Here is a 20,703-nt window from a genome sequence, read left to right as displayed (position 1 = left end):
GAACAGCATGGTGATTCCTCAAAAAAACTAAAAATAGAATTACTGTAGAATCCAGCAATCCCACATCTAGATATAGATCCAAAAGAAATGTCGTAAGTATGTCAAAGAGATATCTGCACTGCTATGTTCACTGCAGCCTGAAAGCTCATTTCCACCTGTGTAAGAATTAGAATACGTGTTCTCTTTAGTCCATAAGGAAATCCTTTTATGTTTTAGAGTGTTGGCTCTCCCCAAGCCTTCCCCACCCCAGTTCCTAAATATGGGACATATTTTCTAGTAGCCAGAATATGGAATCAACCTGAGTGTCCAACAGTGGCTAAAAATATGGTATATATTCACAATGGGATACTATTCCGCCTTTAAAAAGAAGGAAATTCTGGCTGGTTGTGTGGCTCACGCCTGTAATCCCAGCACTCTGGGAGACCGAGGTGGGTGGATTACGAGGTCAGGAGATCAAGACCATTCTGGCTAACATAATGAAACCCCGTCTCTACTAAAAATACAAAAAAATTAGCTGGGCATGGTGGCATGTGCCTGTAGTCCCAGCTACTCAGGAGGCTGAGGCAGGAGAATCGCTAAACCCGGGAGGTGGAGGTTGCAGTGAGCTGAGATTGCCCCACTGCCCTCCAGCCTGGGTGACAGAGCAAGACTCCATCTCAAAAAAAAAAAAACAAAAAAAAACCAAAAAAAAAAAAAAAAAGAAAGAAGAGGAGAAGAAGGAGGAGGACGAGGAGGAGGAGGCGGCGGCGGCGGCGGCGGCGGCGGCGGCGAAGGACATGCTGTCATTTGCACAACAGAGATGAACTTGAAGGACGTTATGCTAAGTAAAGAAGCCAAACAAATATCACATGATTTCACTTATATGTGGACCCTATACAAACTTGGACTTAGAGAAGTAGAAAGAAGAATGGTGGTTAACAGAGGCTGCAGTGTGTATGGGGGGGTGTATGGGAAAATGGAAGACATTGCTGAAAGGTACAAAGTTTCAGTTAGACAGGAGAAAGAAGTTTCAAGATCTGTTGCATAGCATGGTGGCCGTATTAACAATAATGTATTACATTTCAGAATTGCTAAAGCAATAGATGTTAAACACTCTCACTAGAAAAAATAAGTATCTGAGGTGATAAATATGTTAGTTTTATATACTCATTCTACCATGTATACATATCAAAACATTACATTGTACCCCATAAATGTATACAATTATTTGTCAATTAAAAAATACATTTTTTTAAGTGCAAAAAAAAAAAACCCCACCCAGAATCCTTTTTCCCCAAAGCCAGCCATAAAACCTAAAAATATTACTCTAACCTTTCCACACCTTTCTGTGTAAGAACTGGCCATAAAGAAATTCTCTGACCTGCCTTGTTTGATTGTAGGTCATAAGACCCTCATTCCAGAGAGGGTCCTGCCTCATCCTCAGGAGGAAAGAATGCTATGCAGAGAGGCCAAGAAGAATCTGAACAGACAGGCCTTGTTGGTTTTTCCCTTTATACCCTTTTTGTTCAATCTACATGGCTGTCCTGTCCATTCTTCACTGAACTTAAGCATAAAAATGAATCGTTTTCCCCATATCTCTGGGTCTTTATTCTGAAGGTTTGTGTCTTGTAAAATTATAATTAAAGAAATTTTCTCTTATACTTTTCTCTTGTTAACCTGTCTTTGTGATAGGGGTGTTGGCCGTGACCCTTATGATGGGAAGGAAACGGATCATGCCCTTTCTGCCCTTACAGTTTTCATTATGTCTCTGATAAAATGGAACCATTATAACCATCTCAATATGTTGTCTACCTCCAACCTTTTCTTCCCCCTTTCCCTCTTTCCTTTTGAAGAGAGCGCTCAAAAGATATAATGAAAACAGCAGAGATTCCAGAAACGAGGGTTGGTATAACCATGGTGGGGGTGGGGCTATTTTAGGACTTAAAATGCTCAAATCTCAAAGTACTAGCCCTAAGTGACAACTGATGTTGGCTTACTGGTCATATATCAGGGCATAGGACTGACCCATTGTCTTATACCTGGCTCTGCCACATAGTTCCAGCATCTGTCTGGACCCTGAAAGTGCTGGAATCTGTGACTCTGCATTCATTGTTAAAGTCACATTTAAAAAAAAAATATATATATATATATATATATATTTTATTGCACTTTAGGTTCTGGGGTACATGTGAAGAACATGCAGGATTGCTGCATAGGTACATACATGGCAATGTGGTTTGCTGCCTCCATCCCCATCACCTATATCTGGCATTTCTCCCCATGTTATCCCTCCCCAACTCCCTACACCCCACTGTCCCTCCCCTAGTCCCCCCCAACAGACCCCAGTGTGTGATGCTCCCCTCCCTGTGTCCATGTGTTCTCATCGTTCAACACCCACATATGAGTGAGAACATGCGGTGTTTGATTTTCTGTTCTTGTATCAGTTTGCTGAGAATGATGGTTTCCAGGTTTGTCCATGTCCCTACAAAGGACATGAACTCATCGTTTTTTATGGCTGCATAGTACTCCATGGTGTATATGTGCCACATTTTCCCTGTCCAGTCTATCATTGATGGGCATTTGGGTTGGTTCCAGGTCTTTGCTATCGTAAACAGTGCCACAATGAACATACATGTGCATGTGTCTTTATAATAGAATGATTTATAATCCTTTGGATATATACCCAGTAATGGGATTGCTGGGTCAAATGGAATTTCTATTTCTAGGTCCTTGTGGAATCGTCACACTGTCTTCCACAATGGTTTAACTAATTTACACCCCCATCAACAGTGTAAAAGTGTTCCTATTTCTCCACATCCTCTCCAGCATCTGTTGTCTCCAGAATTTTTTTATGATTGCCATTCTAACTGGTGTGAGATGGTATCTCAGTGTGGTTTTGATTTGCATTTCTCTAATGACCAGTGATGATGAGCATTTTTTCATATGCTTGTTGGCCTCATATATGTCTTCTTTTGAAAAGTGTCTGTTCATATCCTTTGCCCATTTTTGAATGGGTTTGTTTGTTTTTTTCTTGTAAATCTGTTTTAGTTCTTTCTAGATTCTGGATATTAGCCCTTTGTCAGATGGGTAGGTTGCAAAATTTTTTCCCATTCTGTTGGTTGCCCATTCACTCTAATGATTGTTTCTTTTGCTGTACAGAAGCTCTGGAATTTAATTAGATCCCATTTGTCTATTTTGGCTTTTGTTGCCAATGCTTTTGGTGTTTTGGTCATGAAGTCCTTGCCTACACCTATGTCCTGAATGGTTTTGCCTAGGTTTTCTTCTAGGGTTTTTATGGTGTTAGGTCTTATGTTTAAGTCTTTAATCCATCTGGAGTTAATTTTAGTGTAAGGTGTCAGGAAGGAGTCCAGTTTCTGCTTTCTGCACATGGCTAGCCAGTTTTCCCAACACCATTTATTAAACAGGGACTCCTTTCCCCATTGCTTGTTTTTGTGAGGTTTGTCAAAGATCAGATGGCTGTGAGCTGGGCTCTGAAATCAGCTCTCCTTACCCACCCGCCATCGTCCAGGTGTAGCCATTGTCCCCGGGCCCCAATTAACACCTAGCATGACACTGGCACTCAACAATGGTAATTTCTATGGTTGTGATCACTTTTCCCTACATGATAAAAACTGAATAGAAAACAACTGTCCTCCGAGGAAGAACTGAGAAGCTTTGTGTTTCAAGGGCTCTCTCTGAAGAAGATTGGGTTGTTTGTTAAACTGAGGGATATACGAACTGTTTAAAAAGGTGTGAACTGAGCTGGGTCAAGTGTATCAAACTCAAAACTGGGCACTGGAAATTAGGCCTCAAAGATTCTCTTCTTAGGCCCACACTCTGTGTTCCTGGCTAATGTCTCTCTGGTTTCCCTTTGATCAAAATGATAATTATAAGGCAGTTTAGGGGATAATTCTGTAATGTTGCTACAAAACCACGTTTTAAAGCTTTGTTCAGAAACTTATAGTTTAAATGGTGCTTTAGACTGTTCTGGGGTGAAATGATTCAGGTTCTTTGAGAAAACAGTTTCTGGAAAGATAGTATAGGAAGTGGTATGTGAAAGGCAGGCATGCTGGAGTTTTGCCCAGGGCTGTCTCAGCTGTGGGTGGGTGGGTGGGAAGAGAAGGAAGACAGAAGTTATGTTTCTACTTATGGATGTGTATTTAAGTCAAGTCATGATGGAAGGAAGCTTATGTTCTAACCTCTGATTTATTTGGAGGTAGCCACATGAAGCAGCTTTACTGAATAGGGCAGTGGTTTCCAAATTTCCTTAGGCTTGCTGGGAACCTGCAGCTTCCCTCTCAGAGGCAATTCTGAGTACTCTGCCTCCTGCAAAGAAAGAAGCCCCCAAGGCACACAGCTGCCTTGGACAGCTGGAGGGTAGGAGAACGCTGAAGATCTGTTTCAGAAGCCGCTCAGATGGGCTGCGAGGCTTGCCCCCACATTCTCTCTTCTCAGACATTGGGAAAAGGCAGAAAGACGACTGGGCTATTGTTCCCAGTTCTCTGGGGACATCCAAAACATGTCACATACCACATTGTGTGAGATGCCTTTAAGATGGCTTTCTGGTGCTGATTCCATCTTTTTCATCAATATTTCTTTTTTGTGAGACAGGCTCTCACTTTGTTACCCACGCTGGAGTGCAGTATCCCTATCCTGGCTCATTCCAGCCTGAACCTCCTGGGCTCAAGTTCCTCCCACCACAGCCTCCCAAGTAGTTGGGACTACAGGTGTGCACCACCATACCTGGCTAACTTAATTTTTGTGTTTATGTGTAGAGATAGGGTCTCACTGTGTTGTCCAAGCTGGTCCCAAACTCCTGAGCTTGAGTGATCTTCCGGCCTTGGCATCCCAGAGTGCTGGGATTACAGGTGTGAGCCACGCCCAGCCCATCATCAACATTTATTTGTATTTGAGACTCAGTTTTGACAATCGTTAAAAGAATGTCCTGCTTCTTTAGGTCAAAACTAAAGAATTGACCTAAAGAAGTAGGAAATTACTTCTTAAAGCTATTCTTAAAGAAATACTGTGTAATTTACTGCCCAATATATTGCTATAACTCACTTGTATTAAGAAAACAATTATATGCAAATAGAACAAAATGAGAAAATGTTGTATAACTTCTTTTTCAAATAATTGAATTATTTTCATTTTTTAGATGTGAGCATAGGTGCCAGCTGTCTTTTCTTGTGAAGAACTGTTCATGGTGAGGTTAGAGCCTTTCTAATTTTTTATTTCTTTTATTAAATGATGGCAACAGGAGAGAACAGGCATTTTATCACCTTTTATCACTTTATCTCCCAAATGTCTTTTAAACTTTTACAAGTATGAAAATAAAACACAATGGAAAAATAGCCAGGCACAGTGGCTCATGCCTGTAATCCCAGCACTTTGGGAGGCCGAGGTGGGCGGATCACTTGAAGCCAGGAGTTCAAGACCAGCCTGGCTAACATGGCGGAAACTGTCTCTACTAAAAATACCAAAATTAGCCAGCTGGGGTGGCAGGCACCTGTAATCCCAGCTACTTGGGAGGCTGAGGCAGGAGAATCGCTTGAACCCAGGAGGGAGAGATTGTAGTGAGCTGAAATTGCGCCACCGCACTGCAACCTGGGCACCAGAATGAGACCCTGTCTCAATTTAACAAATAAATAAATAATGGAAAAATAGAGGAGACAAAAGTGTCAATAACAGAGGGGTACAAAAGAATAGAAAGTCTTCGGAAAAAGACAGAACAAAAGGCCTACACTGCCACTTGTGAGGTGAACAGTTTCAATGCCAAGAGTGATAGGGTTTTGTTTTAGAAGATCTAAAGAGAAAAGAAGATAATTAGAAATCTTGTCATTATGAATAAGTGAAAAATTTTACCTTTTGGTTTTCTTTAAAATGTAGTCATTTATACATGTCCTATTTTAAAATATTTCTAAAGGTACCTGTTTAACGAGTATGTATTGTGACAGATATTAAGCTGAAAAATGATCACTTTGACTGGTATCCTAGATAAAAGGTATATGTCACAGGGGGCCCTCAGAACACCTGAATCAATTGTACTTGATAGCATTATATGTTCTTCCAACTGGAGCATCCAGCAGATTCCCTGGAGGGCTTGTCAAAGCACAGATTCCAGGTCCTCACCCACAGGTTGCTGATTCAGATTGCTGGGTCCAGGGTGGGCCCCAGAAACTGCTTTTCTAACAAACTTGCAGATGACTTGATTCTCTCCTGCCCTGCCTGGGAGCCACACTTTGAGAACCAGTGCTTTAGGGAAATATTTTTAAAGGACAAGAAACTCACAAGTTCTGAATCTCTGTATAAAGCAATAAAGGGATGATGAAATAAGGAAAATTTACTGATTACTTTTGAAACCTCTGTGAGAATGCATATTCTGTCTCCAGTACCTTTTCTTTACTTTTAGCTTCTTACATTTCCAGACCCTTTGATGTTTTTCAGGTGTTGTGTATACATTCTAGGAAGTGATCCTCAACTGGATTTAGACTTTGTGCATTTATAAACACTCAGAGCATCACTCATCATTTAACTTTGCTTATAGTTTTTTTGTGCACAAAAACCCTTAATTTTTTATTTATTTTATTTATTTATTTTTTTGAGATAGGGCCCAGACTGGAGTGCAATGGCAAGATCTCGGCTCACTGCAGCCTCAGCTTCCCAGGCTCAGGTTATCATTCCACCTTAGCCTCTTTCCATTTATTTATTGATTTCAATAGGTGTTTGGACCTAGTTGGACTTTGCTGGTGTAGAGGAACTCACTGATATTTGTAAGCTGAAACTTAGAAAGTTGTGTCCAGTCACTTTCCTGAGCTCTAGTTTGTTTAATCTTTAAGTTTCTATATCATCTGTAAACAATGAAAATTTTGTCTTGTATCTTCCAATCCTTATACGTTTATTCCTTTTCCTTTGTTATTGTGGAAACCTGCAGCTCCAGTACTATGTTGAAAGCAGTAGCAATAGTAGCCATCCCTGTCTTTTCTTCATTCTAAAGGGAGTGCATCTAAATTTTCTCCATTCATTGTGATGTGGCTTTTTGGAAGATATTCTTTATCAACTGAACAAAGTCAACACATGCGAAATTTGAATAAGTGATTCCTCTGTTGTTTTCTTGTATCTAGTATTGCTACCAATATCAATCTGATTATTGTTCTTATGTAGAAGGGCTGCCATTGTTCTCTAGAAGGTTTTATGTTACTCTTGTTGTCTGTGAGGTTTTTAAATTTGACAATAATGCATCTAAGTGTTTTTTTAATTATATATTCTATTTTTCACTCTATGATCCCTGTAAACTTGAAAGGGATCCTTAATTCTGGGAATTTCTTGATCATTATTATTATTATTTTTTGAGATAGAATCTCGCTCTGTCACCCTGGCTGGAGTGCAATAGTGCGACCTCAGCTCACTGCAACCTGTGCCTCCCAAGTTCAAGCGATTCTCCTGCCTCAGCCTCCTGAGTAGCTGGGATTACAGGCATCCAACACCATGCCTGGCTAACTTTTTGCGTTTTTAGTAGAGATGGGGTTTCACTGTGTTGGCCAGGCTGGTTTCAAACTTCTGACCCCAAGTGATTTACCCGCCTCAGCCTCCCAAAGTGCCAGGATTTCTTTATTTTTCTCTCTCTTTCTGGAACTCATCCTACACCTGTATGTGCTATCTTTCTTACCTTTTTATGTGTATTTTTGCATTGCTCCCCACTCCCCATGTGTTTTGAGTTGTTCTTCATGCTGACCTCGGAGCACATTAATCCATTACCCAGTTGTTTTCATTCTCCTATTCAACCCATTATTGAGTTATTTCAGTTATTATATTTTTTCATACTGGAATTTCTACTGATTCTTCTTTTAGATTTATAGTTTCAGTACTTCTGCTTTGCTTTTTATGGGTTTTTTAAGTTTGTATTCTCTTATAGAGGTAGCAGTCCTCAGCTTGCATGGTATTTTTCCTTGTAGTCATATAATCTTCACAGTGGGTTCCTAACCTTGGCTGTACATCAAAATCACTTGGGAGTTTTAAAAAAATACTGATACCTGGATCCCATATTCAGACATTTGATTTAATTGGTCTGGGTGTGACTTGGGGATCTAGATTAAAAAAAAAAAAAATCTCTCCAGGTGATTTTTATCTGCAGTTAAGATTAAGAAACACTTTAGCTTCCAGTATCAGCTAGTTTGGCTACTAAAATGTTCATAGAGAAATGGGCTAAAGTCTGAGCACTGGGAATGAAGTGAGAGGGAGTTAGAAGTGGGAACCTCACTCAGAGTAGAGAGCCACTGGAGCTACTATCTATCTGAAAGGAGGTTTTTCTGTTTGCTACCAACTCAGCTACCTCCCTCCACATCATTCACAAGAACTTACCTTTTCCAAGAATGTTATGTGTAGATAGCAGTCATTCTACCTTTGGGGCATGGTGGAGTTTGGAACAGAGGTTGAACAGGGCTGATAAAGGGTATCTTCCCAAAAAATGATCCCTCCTATGTTTGTGCTTGTTATAATCTGTTCTCTCCTTCAGCCATGCTTGAATGGTACTATGATAATACTTCCTGATACTCACACTGGGCTGGCTCTGACATTTTTCTTCCTTACAGAAAATGAAGCAGATAATGGTTTATCTAGAACACTGTGGGAAAAGGCAAAAACATAACTTTAAAAACTTCATTCTCAGCCTGCTTTCCCATCCATGGTGCCAGGCTCTTTTTGGCTTTCTTCCAATACCTGTGTTTCCCCAGTTAATCATTTCTCACTGCCCCCAATTTCCTCTCATCTGTGGCAACTCCACTGTTGGTTTGGGGGAAGAATCCAGTCTCCCCAGCTACTCAAGGCAGGAGGAAATTGTCTTGTGCTATGAAGTACTGTAGAAAATTGTTATTCACTTGGAAAAACATGAAATTGGATCTTTACCTCATATCATATGCAAAATTCAACTCCAGATGAATGAAGAACTTAACTGTCAAACCCAAAAGTGTTTAACTCCTAGTAGAAAATCTAGTGAATATATTTAGGTCCTTGTTAAGGAAAGATTCTTAAATAAGATACAAAAAGAATCTATTATAAAATTGATAAATTCTATAATACGAATGTTTGCTCACTAAAAGATGTTTTCAAGAAACCGAAAGCCAAGACACGAACTGGAAGTGAATATTTGCAATGCACATATTTGGTGAAGGACTGGTATCAAAAATATGTAAAGAACTTCTGTGGATCAAGAAGAAGGGCGTAAATTCAACAGAAAGCATTGAAGAGATCGGAAGAAGCATGCCACAGAGAGGACTCACATGAACCCAACAAGTACATGAAGAGTTGCTCAGCCTTGTGATGACTATAGAAGAGCCACAAGGCCAAAATGAGGCATTATTTAATTGGCAATAATTACAAAGTATGACGGTATAAAATATTGGAATAGATATAGCTCCCATGGTGAGAGAGTAAATTAATGTAACCACTTCGGAATATACTTTGGTCTAACCTTCAAAAGTTTAAAATTCATAGATCCTGTGAATGAGCTACTCTACTACTAGTCATTGTCAATAGGAAACATTATGTCTGTGCAGAAGAAAGTACAAATAAGAATGTCTGTAACATTGTTCATAGAAACGAGCACCTAGAAACAACAGAAATGCCGATAACTGGGAATTAGGTGAATAAACTGGAGCATATTCACACAATGAAATATATAGCTGTCAACATAAAGGTAGTATGGCTACAGTTTGATGAATCTTGGAAATATTAAGTGAATGAAAAAAGTTAACTCCCAAAAGATTACACAGTTTAGAAAGATAAAGGTACTAAATATTTAGTTGTTAAAAACATTTGCTCTGTGAAAACCCATGTAAAGAGGATAAAAAAGAAGTTAGAGACTGGGAGAAAAATACTTGCAAATCACCTGTCCAATGAACTAGTACAGCATTGAGAATTTTTAAAAATTTTCAAAACTTAAGAGTAAAAAACAATTCGATTAGATGGGCAACAGAAGTAAAAAAATTCACCGAAAAGTATACACAGATGGCAAATAAGCACATGACAAGATGTTTAACATTAGCCACTAGGGAAATGCAAATTAAAATCACAATAGGGTATGATTACAAACCTCTCAGAACGGCTAAAATTAAAAATACCGACACTACCAAATGCTGGCAATGAGGCAGAGAAAGTAAATCACTCACATATTGCTGGTGGGAATGTAAAACATTAAGCCACATAGGAAAACTATGTGGCAATTTCTTACAGAATTAAACATGCCATTACCATACAACCAGCAATTGTATTATTTGGAATTTATCCCAGAGAATGAGAACTTACGTTCCCATAAAACCTGTACATGAATGGTCACAGCAGCTGTATTTGTAAAAGACAAAAACAGGAATCAGTCCAGATGTTTTTCAACAGGGGAATAGTTAACAAAGGGCCTAGTTTGGCACTCACATCTTTGTCTTAAGAGCTGCTTCCAGGGGTACCAAAACTAAGACACATGTGAAGAAAACTAGCTGGAGGAGAATTAAAACTCAGGAAAGCAGATGTAACAGATTTCTGAGAAAACAAGCTATTCAGTTTACAAAATGATCTGCAAAATACCACATCCCTACAACACTCAAAATTAACGACAGATTTAACAAGATGTTGTAGCTTTAACATAAATAAGAGCATAAAACAAACATGAGACTTTGAAAGGTAGTGAGAAGGAGGCAGATTAGCTAGGGAGCTCAGGACCCAGGAAAAAACATGGTGATGAGTTTCCTTTGTTTTCATTTTGTCCTGTATATACCAGGCTACATATTGAAGAAGCGAACACTTGGAAATACCAACAAACAGATAAATAAAGCCTCAAGGAAGACTTATTCTACCTAGCCAAAGCCCAGGAAAGAGGCAGCCTAGAAAGAAAACTTTTAGGCAACCGCAGTCCTACTCCTGCCAAAACCACAGGAAAACAAAAAACAAAACAAACAAAAACAAAAACAAAAACAAAACTGAACCCATTCCTACCATTGCCAGAAAGGTTCCAGTGGGGAGATTATACTTCCATCCTCCTGGGGCTGTTGTGAGATGCTCCAGCCATTTTGGTGTTACCATGTTTCATGTGATACCACATGGATGTTAACAACTCCTCTCCTCTATATTGTCAGTGGGTATCATGCAGAAAGCCACCTATACCTGTCAATATCAAAGCATCTCTGTCCCTCCCCACTACTATAGTATAAGAGGACACCTTGTAGGAATTCAGGACTTTTACCACTTCTTAGCAGTAATGATACTGCCCACTCCTACACTGTCAGTGGAGACCATGTGGAGAGCCTAATACCACCTCAATGTGATGTTAATGGGGCATGTCTCTCTATCCAGGTGTCATTGGAGGCTGAGTGAAGAGCCTGGCCTTCCAACCCAGTCTGGGAGTAGGGAGGTGGCACTGTGTTCATCTATCAGAGTGCTGTCAGCAGATCGGCTAAAACACAAGATTTAAATAAGATCTAGTGCCTCAAAAGAAAGTACCACAAATGTCTAGGATCAATTTAAAAACATTACTCATCGCCAGGCATGGTGGCCAATGCCTATAATCCCAACACTTTGGGAGGCTGAGGCAGGTGGATCACCTGAGGTCAGGAGTTTGAGATGAGCCTGGTCAACATGGTGAAACCCTATCTCTACTAAAAATACAAAATTTAGCTGGGCGTGGTGGTGGGGACCTGTAATCCCAGCTACTTGGGAGGCTGAGGCAGGAGAATTGCTTGAACCCTGGGGGGCGGAGGTTGCAGTGCCATTGTACTCCAGCCTGGAAAACAAGAGTGAAACTCTGTCTCAAAAAACAAGCAAACAGAACAAAAAATACTCATTGTGTTAAGAACCACAAATACTTCAAACTAAATGAGAAAAGTCAATCAACGTATCCCAACACTGAAGTGACACAGATGGTAGAATTATGTGGTGTTTGACATCATAAAATACTTCAATGAGAAATTATGAACAGCCTGAAACAAGTGAAAAAAAAAAGACACTAAAGTGTCAGCAAAGAAAAAGTATATGTCAGCAAAGAAATAGAAAACATAAAGAAGAATGGAATGAAAATTTCGGCACTAAAATTTACAAATAACTGAAGTAAAAAAAACTCAAGTGATGGGCTCATATACTGGAGTATAATTTGGTTCCACTTGGTTTTTAAACATGAAAATTATTATTTATATATATCAAATTTTCTTTAGGTTTATGAACTTAAAAATCAATATATGTACTCGCTTTTATTTAATATTTCTTGCATCTCATTTCTTCTCTCGGGACCTATGTTTATTCTTGATGGAGTATATTTTTAGTAACTCTTTCTTTTCAACCTTTGTATGTCTGAAAGTATATTTAATTTGCTCTCACTCTTGAATGGAGGGCTTAGCTGGGTATAGCATTCTTTCCCCTTTGCACCTTAAACATATTGTTCCTTTCTCATCTGGCATCTATAGCTGATAGTGAGAAGTCAGCTTCTTTGCATGTAATCTGTCTTTTTCATTTCTAGGAGCATAAATTTCTTTGATGTTTGAAGCTCTATAGTTACAGCATGAAATGTTCAGGTATAGCATAGGAGAGATACTTCTGGTGATAGAATAGTTCTGAGTCTTTTTTTCCCTTAAGACTCCTGGATCAGAGACAAAAAATAGTTCTGAATCTTGAATGTAGTTGTGCTTTCACAAATCTACACATGTGATAAAATGGCACAGACCCTCCCCCATACACATAGTACCCATCTCGGTGAGTTTTACCTTTATTTCTCAGCTCTCATAGTAGTTATCAATATCTAAAATTATCTCATGTATTTGTTTATGGATTTATTTTCTTTCTTTTACAACTACAACATAGACTCCATAGGGGCAAGGACTCTGTTTTATTCCCTGGAGTGCCCAGGACAGTGACTGGCAAATAGCAGATCACCGAGCAATAGATTTCATTGCCAATGAACTCCTGAGGACATAAATAAGTGAACAAAATGATCTATAAAGCATCCCTAAAATTAACAAATATAATTGACAAGACATAGCATCCATAAGGTAAGTATAGCTTGTTATAAAATGGGACAGAGAACAAGAAAGAATTTCTTTAAAATTAAATATTTAATTGGCCAAATAAAAAATTCAATAGATGACCTAGAAGTTGATATCAAATACATTTCCCAAAATGGAAGAGGAGAAAAACATATCTTTTTACCCTTTGATAAAGAGAACAGATAAGTATAACAGAGAATCAATGTAGGAGTTCTGACATCTAATAGATGCATTTCCCTTCAACATGTTTTCTGTACACCACAAGTTTTGCTTTCTTTCCTTGTCATTCACTCTTAAATCTTTATAATTTTTCATGCTGAAGATTTCGCTAAGCAGCGAGTCATTTAGAACTGTATATTTGAATGAGTAAACATAAAGAATTTGTTTTGCTTTTCTTCCTGTTCTTTTTTTCTGAATTGCTAAGGACATGGGAATCCCAGGCTCATGCCCAAGCTTGGCACAAATTCATGTTCCAATCACTCATAAGTGACTCTGTTTCTATTTTCTCATATGGCTTGGAAGGGATGAACAAATAGAGATTTTTCTACCAACATTCATGGACAGAATATTATTTTCTGGTTCCCTGTGATGCACAGACTTGAGGCCTTACATCCCAGACCTGTGTGATCACAAGTCCCCATTCCCTCGTACCTGTATTTGGTCTACATTTCTCCCTCCCTGTCCTCAATTTACCCGGGGACTGCATGAATCAAACACACTCATTGCTTCAAACATAGGTTTCCTCTTCATTTTTGACACCGGGAATGTTTTTCCATTTTTACCTTTGAGCTCAACAATGTATGTTTAAGCATCACATCTTATCCATGTATGTCTGCTTATTTACAGTTGATTGATTTTTAACAAAGTTGCCAAGAACGTGCAGTTTCTCTTCAACAAATGTTGTTGGGAAATAGCCACTAGTTAAATGTAGGATGTGAAATTTTAAAATGACTAGAAGAAAACATAGGGGAAAAGCTCTGCAGCATTGGTCTGGGCAATAATTTTTTGGATAGAACTCCAGAAACATAGGCAACAGAAGCAAAAATAGACAAATGGGATAACACCAAACTAAAAAGCTTTTGCACAGCAAAGAAAACAACAGTGAGGAGACAACTCACAGATTGGGAGAAAGTATTTGTAAACCATACATTTGATAAGGGGCTAATATCCAAAATCTGTAAGGAACTCAACAGCAAAAAAATAAATAACCTGATTAAAAATTCAGCAAAAGATATGAACAAACATTTCTCAAAAGAAGACTTACAAATTTCATCACATTTTTTATTTTCAAGATTCCTAGTTGGCTCTTTTGTCAAAGAGCATGTTCTTATTTGATAGATATTTATGTTTCTCCTTGTCCTAAGTATTGGTTTCTCTTCTTTGTTGAATTGGGGTTCTGTTTGTGAATGGTGTTAAGTTTCCCTCAAGAGTTTGATTAGCCCTATTTGCGTGTGTGTGTGTGTGTGTGTGTGTGTGTGTGTGTGTGTATTTCTCTATTTGAAGGCTGCATTTGTTACCTGCAACCTGTCTTCTGTGGGGTCAGGAATGGATATGATCCCAATTGTGTAAGAGATTATCTGGGCTTGATGGCTGCCTGCCCCTTTTGGGAATCACTAGACTTTATGATAAAGTACTGGCACCCAGTGCTACCATAGGGAGAGAAACAGGGAGGAGACAGAGTTTATTCCTAATTTTTCTGCTAGTGTGTCTCAGATGCCACTCATTTCATGTATTCATTGACTCTGAGCTTGGAGCATTTTTAGAGTCTCTCCTATCTTTTGTAGCAAGTTTCTCTGAACATCTTTTGGGCTGTGGTTTCCTTCTTCAATTCCATCTACTTTTCATATTCAGGTATGTCTCATAATTTGTGTTTCACCTAGGACCACCAGTGCACTCCTTGTTTGCTGATATTTCCATGGATTTATTCTTTTTTTTTTTGAGACATGGTCTCACTCTTGTCCAGGCTGGATTGCAGTGGCATGTGATCGTGGCTTACTGCAACTTCAACCCCCCAGGCTCAAGCAGTTCTCCCACCTCAGCCTCCTGAGTAGCTGAGACTACAGGCGTGCACCACCATGCTTGGCTAATTGTTTTATTTTTGTAGAGACAGGGTCTCCTTATGTTGCCCAGGCTGGACTGAACTGAACCTCTCACCTTGGTCTCCCAAAGTGCTGAGATTATAGGCATAAGCCACTACGCCCAACCAGATTTGTTTCTTTCAAAATGTCTTTTCTGTCATTTCTAAGGATCTTGCAAAGGAAAATGAAGTTAACATAGCTTCTCAATCCGCCATCCCCTGAATATATCTGCTATTATTTGAACTTTTAAAAACATGTACCACTTTTTCTAGAAAAATGCAAAACACTAGTGAAATGTTATTCTGAAAGAATGTAATGATGGCTGCTATATGAGACTATCCAATTTTAAAAAGAAAAGTAATATAAAGAGACTTTTACCACCAGATATTAAAAAGATATTTTAAAGCCAAGTTAATGATAAGAATATGATATTGGCATGGAACACAATGGACAGATCAATGGAATAGATTAGGAAATCCAGACACAGAATGTAGTATATAATAAAGTTGGCATTCTGACTCAATAGACAAAATTTGTGTTTGCACAAATGGCTGACCACTTAATAATCTTGGGGTAGAAAAAAATGTTTTCTAAGCAGACACCAAGTCTGGAAACCACAAACTGATAAAACTTTATGAGTTAAAAATAACACTCTCAGTACAGCAACAGCAATCATAAGCTTAAGAGATAATTAGCAACTAGAAATATTCTTGCAATATGAGTGGGAAACAAAGGGTTAGCATCATTAATATATAAAAACTCAGATTCCAAAAAAGAAGAAAAATAACTAGTATACACACCAATATACCACCTTTTATATGGAAAATAATATCTATATACCACTTTTATACACTTGGATTAGCAAGTATTAACCAGAACAACAATACTCAGAGGTGACTTGGGTGTGGTGCCTACTACTACCTGTAGATGGGAATGTAAGGATAACCTACAGGGAGGGAAATTTGACGTGATGTTTCAGAATCCTTAAAAATGTGTCCAGAATATTTGATCCAGATGTTCTATTGCTAGGAATATATTCTAAGAAAATAATCAGACAAATGAACAAAGATGTGGATATGTACACACACACACACACACACACACACACATTCAAGGTAGTTTATATCATAGCATTGTTCATGATAGGGAGAATGTATAACTTCTATATCCATCTGTAGGGAAATGATCAAGCAGTGGTTGTCAGATGTGAATGTATGTGTGATTTTTCCCACCAAGAGGCATTTGGCAGTGTCTGGAGACATTGTTGGTTGCCACAACTAGGGGGAAGGGAGTCCTACAGGCATCTTGTGGGTAAAGGTCAGGGATGCTATAAAACAGTTCCGAGGTTGAAAAATCCTTGAAATAACTGTTGGTACCTTCATAGAATGGGAAGCTTTTTGTGTATTCAAGATAAGGTATATTTCTATTGATTGAAATATAAATACGGCCATGAAATATCATGAAGAAAATGATGCTGGTTATACATCAGAAGTAGCAAAGCAAAGCTGGACTAAGCCGTGGTTGAAACAGCTAAGGTATCTGATTGTATCCAAATATTAACTGTCTCCAAAATTGCTCTAAATGGTGTATCAGCTTTTTCACAGTAATTAGTAACTACCAAATATTTATATACAGTTGTTTTAGTAAGGAGACTTTTAAAAACAGCTTCTATTTCTGAAGTTCTTAGTATATGCCAGGTATTGTACTAGATGGTTTATTTCACTTCTCTTTAAAAAAAAGAAATATTTTTATTAGTACCAAAGCAGAACATGTAAATTATACAAAATTATGAATATGTATAATCAAGCATTTACGTTATTAAGATATTCCCACTTCCTGGGGGACCCCATTTCACAGCACATTAGTGCATATCCTTCCAGATCTTTCTGTGTGTGTGTATTTTTGTACATATATGTAGCAAATGAGATCATGTTGTTTTGTAATGTGGTTTTTTTCAATTCACAATCTGCATCTTTCTGCTACAGTACACTTTTATAACATCCAACAAACATTCAGACCATATGCAAACATTCCCAAATAATCCAACAATGTCACTTGGTTTATCTTCCAAAAAGAGAGAGACAGAACAAGAGAGAAAAGAGAAAAGAAAAGAGAGAGAGAGAACAGGAAAAAAATGAACCTAATTCATTACCATTTGAAACAGCTATTTTGAAAATGGTAATTAAAGGGGAAGAATCAAGCAGTTATGCTGTCTTTCCTTTAGGAACTGAATTTTAGGGTGACTGGAAAGCTCCAGTTAATGAAAGAAAATCCTATTTTACTTGTGTGTCCTTTGACCTGAATCTCTTGCATACCTTAGGAGCTCAACAAATGTGTGTTGATTACAGATGAATGCTGACCACTTGGTAGCAAGTGGCCAGGAGTAACTCACTTCCTGAGTGATAGACCTAGGAATCATGACCAGGTCAGCCTGTGGAGAACCAAACTCCCCATGTCCTATTGGCCTACACTTAAGAAACAGTTCATGTTTTAAGCATTAGGTTTGCTTCATTTTCAGACTATTTGAGAGAGTGTATGAGTCAGAACTGTTGGCTGGAAGCAACAAAAACTGCTTCTGACTAACTTAAGTCTGAGTGGGATTTATTAGAAGGGTTTTGAGCAGTTTACAGAAGATACGGGGGACCCAGAGAGTGAAAGACTCAGCCACAGGCACAGTCTGACCATGAGGACCCCGTCGCCTGACACTCTGTTCCTTCCACAGCAGGCACCCCCACCACAGCCTGCCTGGCATCCTCTGTTCCACTGCAGTCACACTGAGAAAACTTCATCAGATCATAGTCCTTTGTGTCATTCCTTTGACATTCAAAATCCTGGATGTGAATGTCTGAGTGGCCATGTTTACGTTATGAACCCATATTTCATTGCCAGGAGGCACGGAAAAAGATATATCTCCCCAATTTCAATAGCCAAACTTGGGCTACCTACCACTCTTCCTTGGATGACCCCATGGGGAAAAGAAGTTTGGATGAACTCTGTGCAGTGGAAATGACAGCTGCCCACTCTAGAGCTCAGTGCTAGAAGTAGTAGATATATGATTAAATGTCCCCAATATTACAATTACCCCACATTTTCTTCTCAACTCCTGGTCCTGGTTCCATTGTCTTGATTGTAGAGATAGGAAGCTGAGCCTCAAAGAGGGTGAGCAAAGATTCCCAGATCCCTCAGCGATTGGTAGTAGAGGTGGAATTTGAACCCAGATGGTTAGAGCTTTTTCCATTCCACTGCAAAATGGTAATGGTTGTAGCCAGGAAATCAAAGAGGGAGGAGGGTTTGCCAGTGATCCATTCTAGGGTTCTGTGCAAAGCCTGGGAGACAGAAAACCTGTGATCACCATTAGCATCCCTGGACCTGGAAGCCATCAAGCTTTGGAGCAGAAGTTTCTTTTTCAGAAGAGGGGAAAATGTAACAGAATGTTTATTAACTGCTCCATATAGACAAGACTTGGCAAGATCTTGAAGCAACCCTGAACAGCCCCCTCCACAGCCCACCCAATCCTCCTAGAGCTCTCTCCCCTGTTACTTCACGGAGAGGGGGACCCTCCGCTAGCCCCTTCATGCCAGGAAGTCCTACTTCTGACTTAGCTGTAAGCTCAGTGGATTTGAATGCAAGTCCTTCTCCATCTCCTCTCCTCTCCTTCTGGGTGCAGACAGCAGAGCTTGGCATGTGGAGGGGACCGTCCTCTTGGTTGACTTGAAACTGGATTTTAAAATCAAGGTAAAGGGCAAAGAATAGCAGTAAACCCATTTTCAAGTAATATTTCTAGCTTTTCTTGAACCATTTTGGGCAGAAGGCTTTATCTGTAACGTGCACAAGGTCAGAGTGTTACAGTTTTGAAAGAGAGAGAAGAGGAGCTAGTGGTCCTACAGACTTGGGTTTCCATACCTGTGTGCCCCTGAGAGCTGTGCAGGAGACCCTGGGCAAACTGCTTTCCTACCCGAGCCTTAGTTTTCTCATCAGTAAAATGTGGATAAACATAGACCATCCCCATGGGTTTGTGGTGGGGCACAGTGCTCGGTATTTGTATATGAGTGCTTCATGAACGTCTGTATTTAATAGAGAGAAAGAAAAAAGTATTTAAAACTAAAACTGGCTTTAGCAACTTCTGCCTTTTAAGGGAAGAGGCAAGGGAAGGCAGAAATACCTGCATTGGTGGACACAGAAATCTCTACACTGCTCTCTTGTACTCATGCAGGGTCCAGGGCTGCGGGTAGGGGAGGAACAGCTGAAATTTCGAGTCTCCGTCTGATCTTCTGAGCTGCTCAGGACCTGCAGTGGATGGTTCTTTGTTTAGAGGACATTTTGAGCATCTGTATGTGAAAATATATGCTTGGAGCCAAGAAGAAGGTGGGGAGTTGTTACTGCATAATGAAGAATGAGTAAAAGCTGGCAAGAGAGAGAAGAGCCAGTGATGAGGGGATTTCACCTACAGAGAAAAGCACAGAGAGAAATTTTCAGTGGCAGGGTGACCCAAACACTCAGGAGAACAAGAATGTCTGATACTCATTTTTCTGTTGTTTGAGTTGCCGTGACATAAATAGCCCCGTCTAAACCTTCAGCAAAGTGTGCTCTTGACATTGATGTTTTGTGTGGGTAAATTAGGGGAAATAAAGAAAAAGAGGCTGGGTTTCATGCCAGAATGTAGCAGAGAGAAGAAAAAAGCCATTGCCGGTGACACACAAATGAGGTCAGGACTTACTGGTGGTTGACCCTGGAAGCAACCCCAGGAAATTGCAGAATGCTCATAGAAGGGCATTGGACTTTCTGCAGGAAGAGAGATGCTGATTCAAGCTAGTTTTACTGAAATCTCAAAGACAGAATGACCTCAATCAATATCCGAGTTTCATACACGTGGTTGAGAAATCACATCATAGAAGAGATAGATAAAGGTGATTGTAGCTGGAAAGAGGAAACATTTAATTTTCTAATATTAAAAATATCTAGATGTATAGGCGAGTGTAGTATTCATTGGGGCTGTTTGCAAATGTTTCATGTCTTTCTCTTTCCAAGCACAGGGCACAATTGCATTTTCCTGTATGTCTGAAGATCGATGTGGTCATTGATAAGCCTTGGCCTGTGAAAGTGAGTAGAGGGTTCCTTCCAGGCCGGAGTTGAGTCAGTGCCTGCCTTGAGCCTCTCTTTCCCCTCTGCCTTGGTGACTGCCAATGGCTTAGAAAGTGACTGCTTTGTTGCCCTGAGTCCTCATTGATGACAACATCAATAAGCCTTAAATAAAAGCTTTTTGGTTTGTTTTTAAGGCAACTGAAATTTGAGGATGGAGGATTGTTATTGCTGTATAACCTAAGCCCATCTTGAATGATACAGGAATTTGTGCAAAGCCTTCCTTTATTAGTGAGGAAATTGAGACTTAAAAGCAGTGACTAGCTTTGGCTCATTGAGAGACTTTGCAGAAAATCATCAGCTAGGACCCAGCTCTCCTGTTTCCCAGCAAGCAGCCACCTCAACCTTGAATGTTCCACCTGCTGTGAGTGTGATGCAGTGATGCCGAGACATCTACATGCAGGCACCAATAAGAACAAGCTCCAGACAGACAGCTAAAGCCACTCATGGGAACATTCCTTAGAGTTCTCCCTCTGCCCCACCTGCCTCCT

The sequence above is a fragment of the Aotus nancymaae genome, unplaced genomic scaffold (genome assembly GCF_030222135.1).
Source record: "Aotus nancymaae isolate 86718 unplaced genomic scaffold, 86718_ANA_hifiasm-v0.15.2.pri h1tg000029l, whole genome shotgun sequence".
Classification (NCBI taxonomy): Eukaryota; Metazoa; Chordata; class Mammalia; order Primates; family Aotidae; genus Aotus; species Aotus nancymaae.
Note: the sequence above shows the minus strand (reverse complement) of the source record.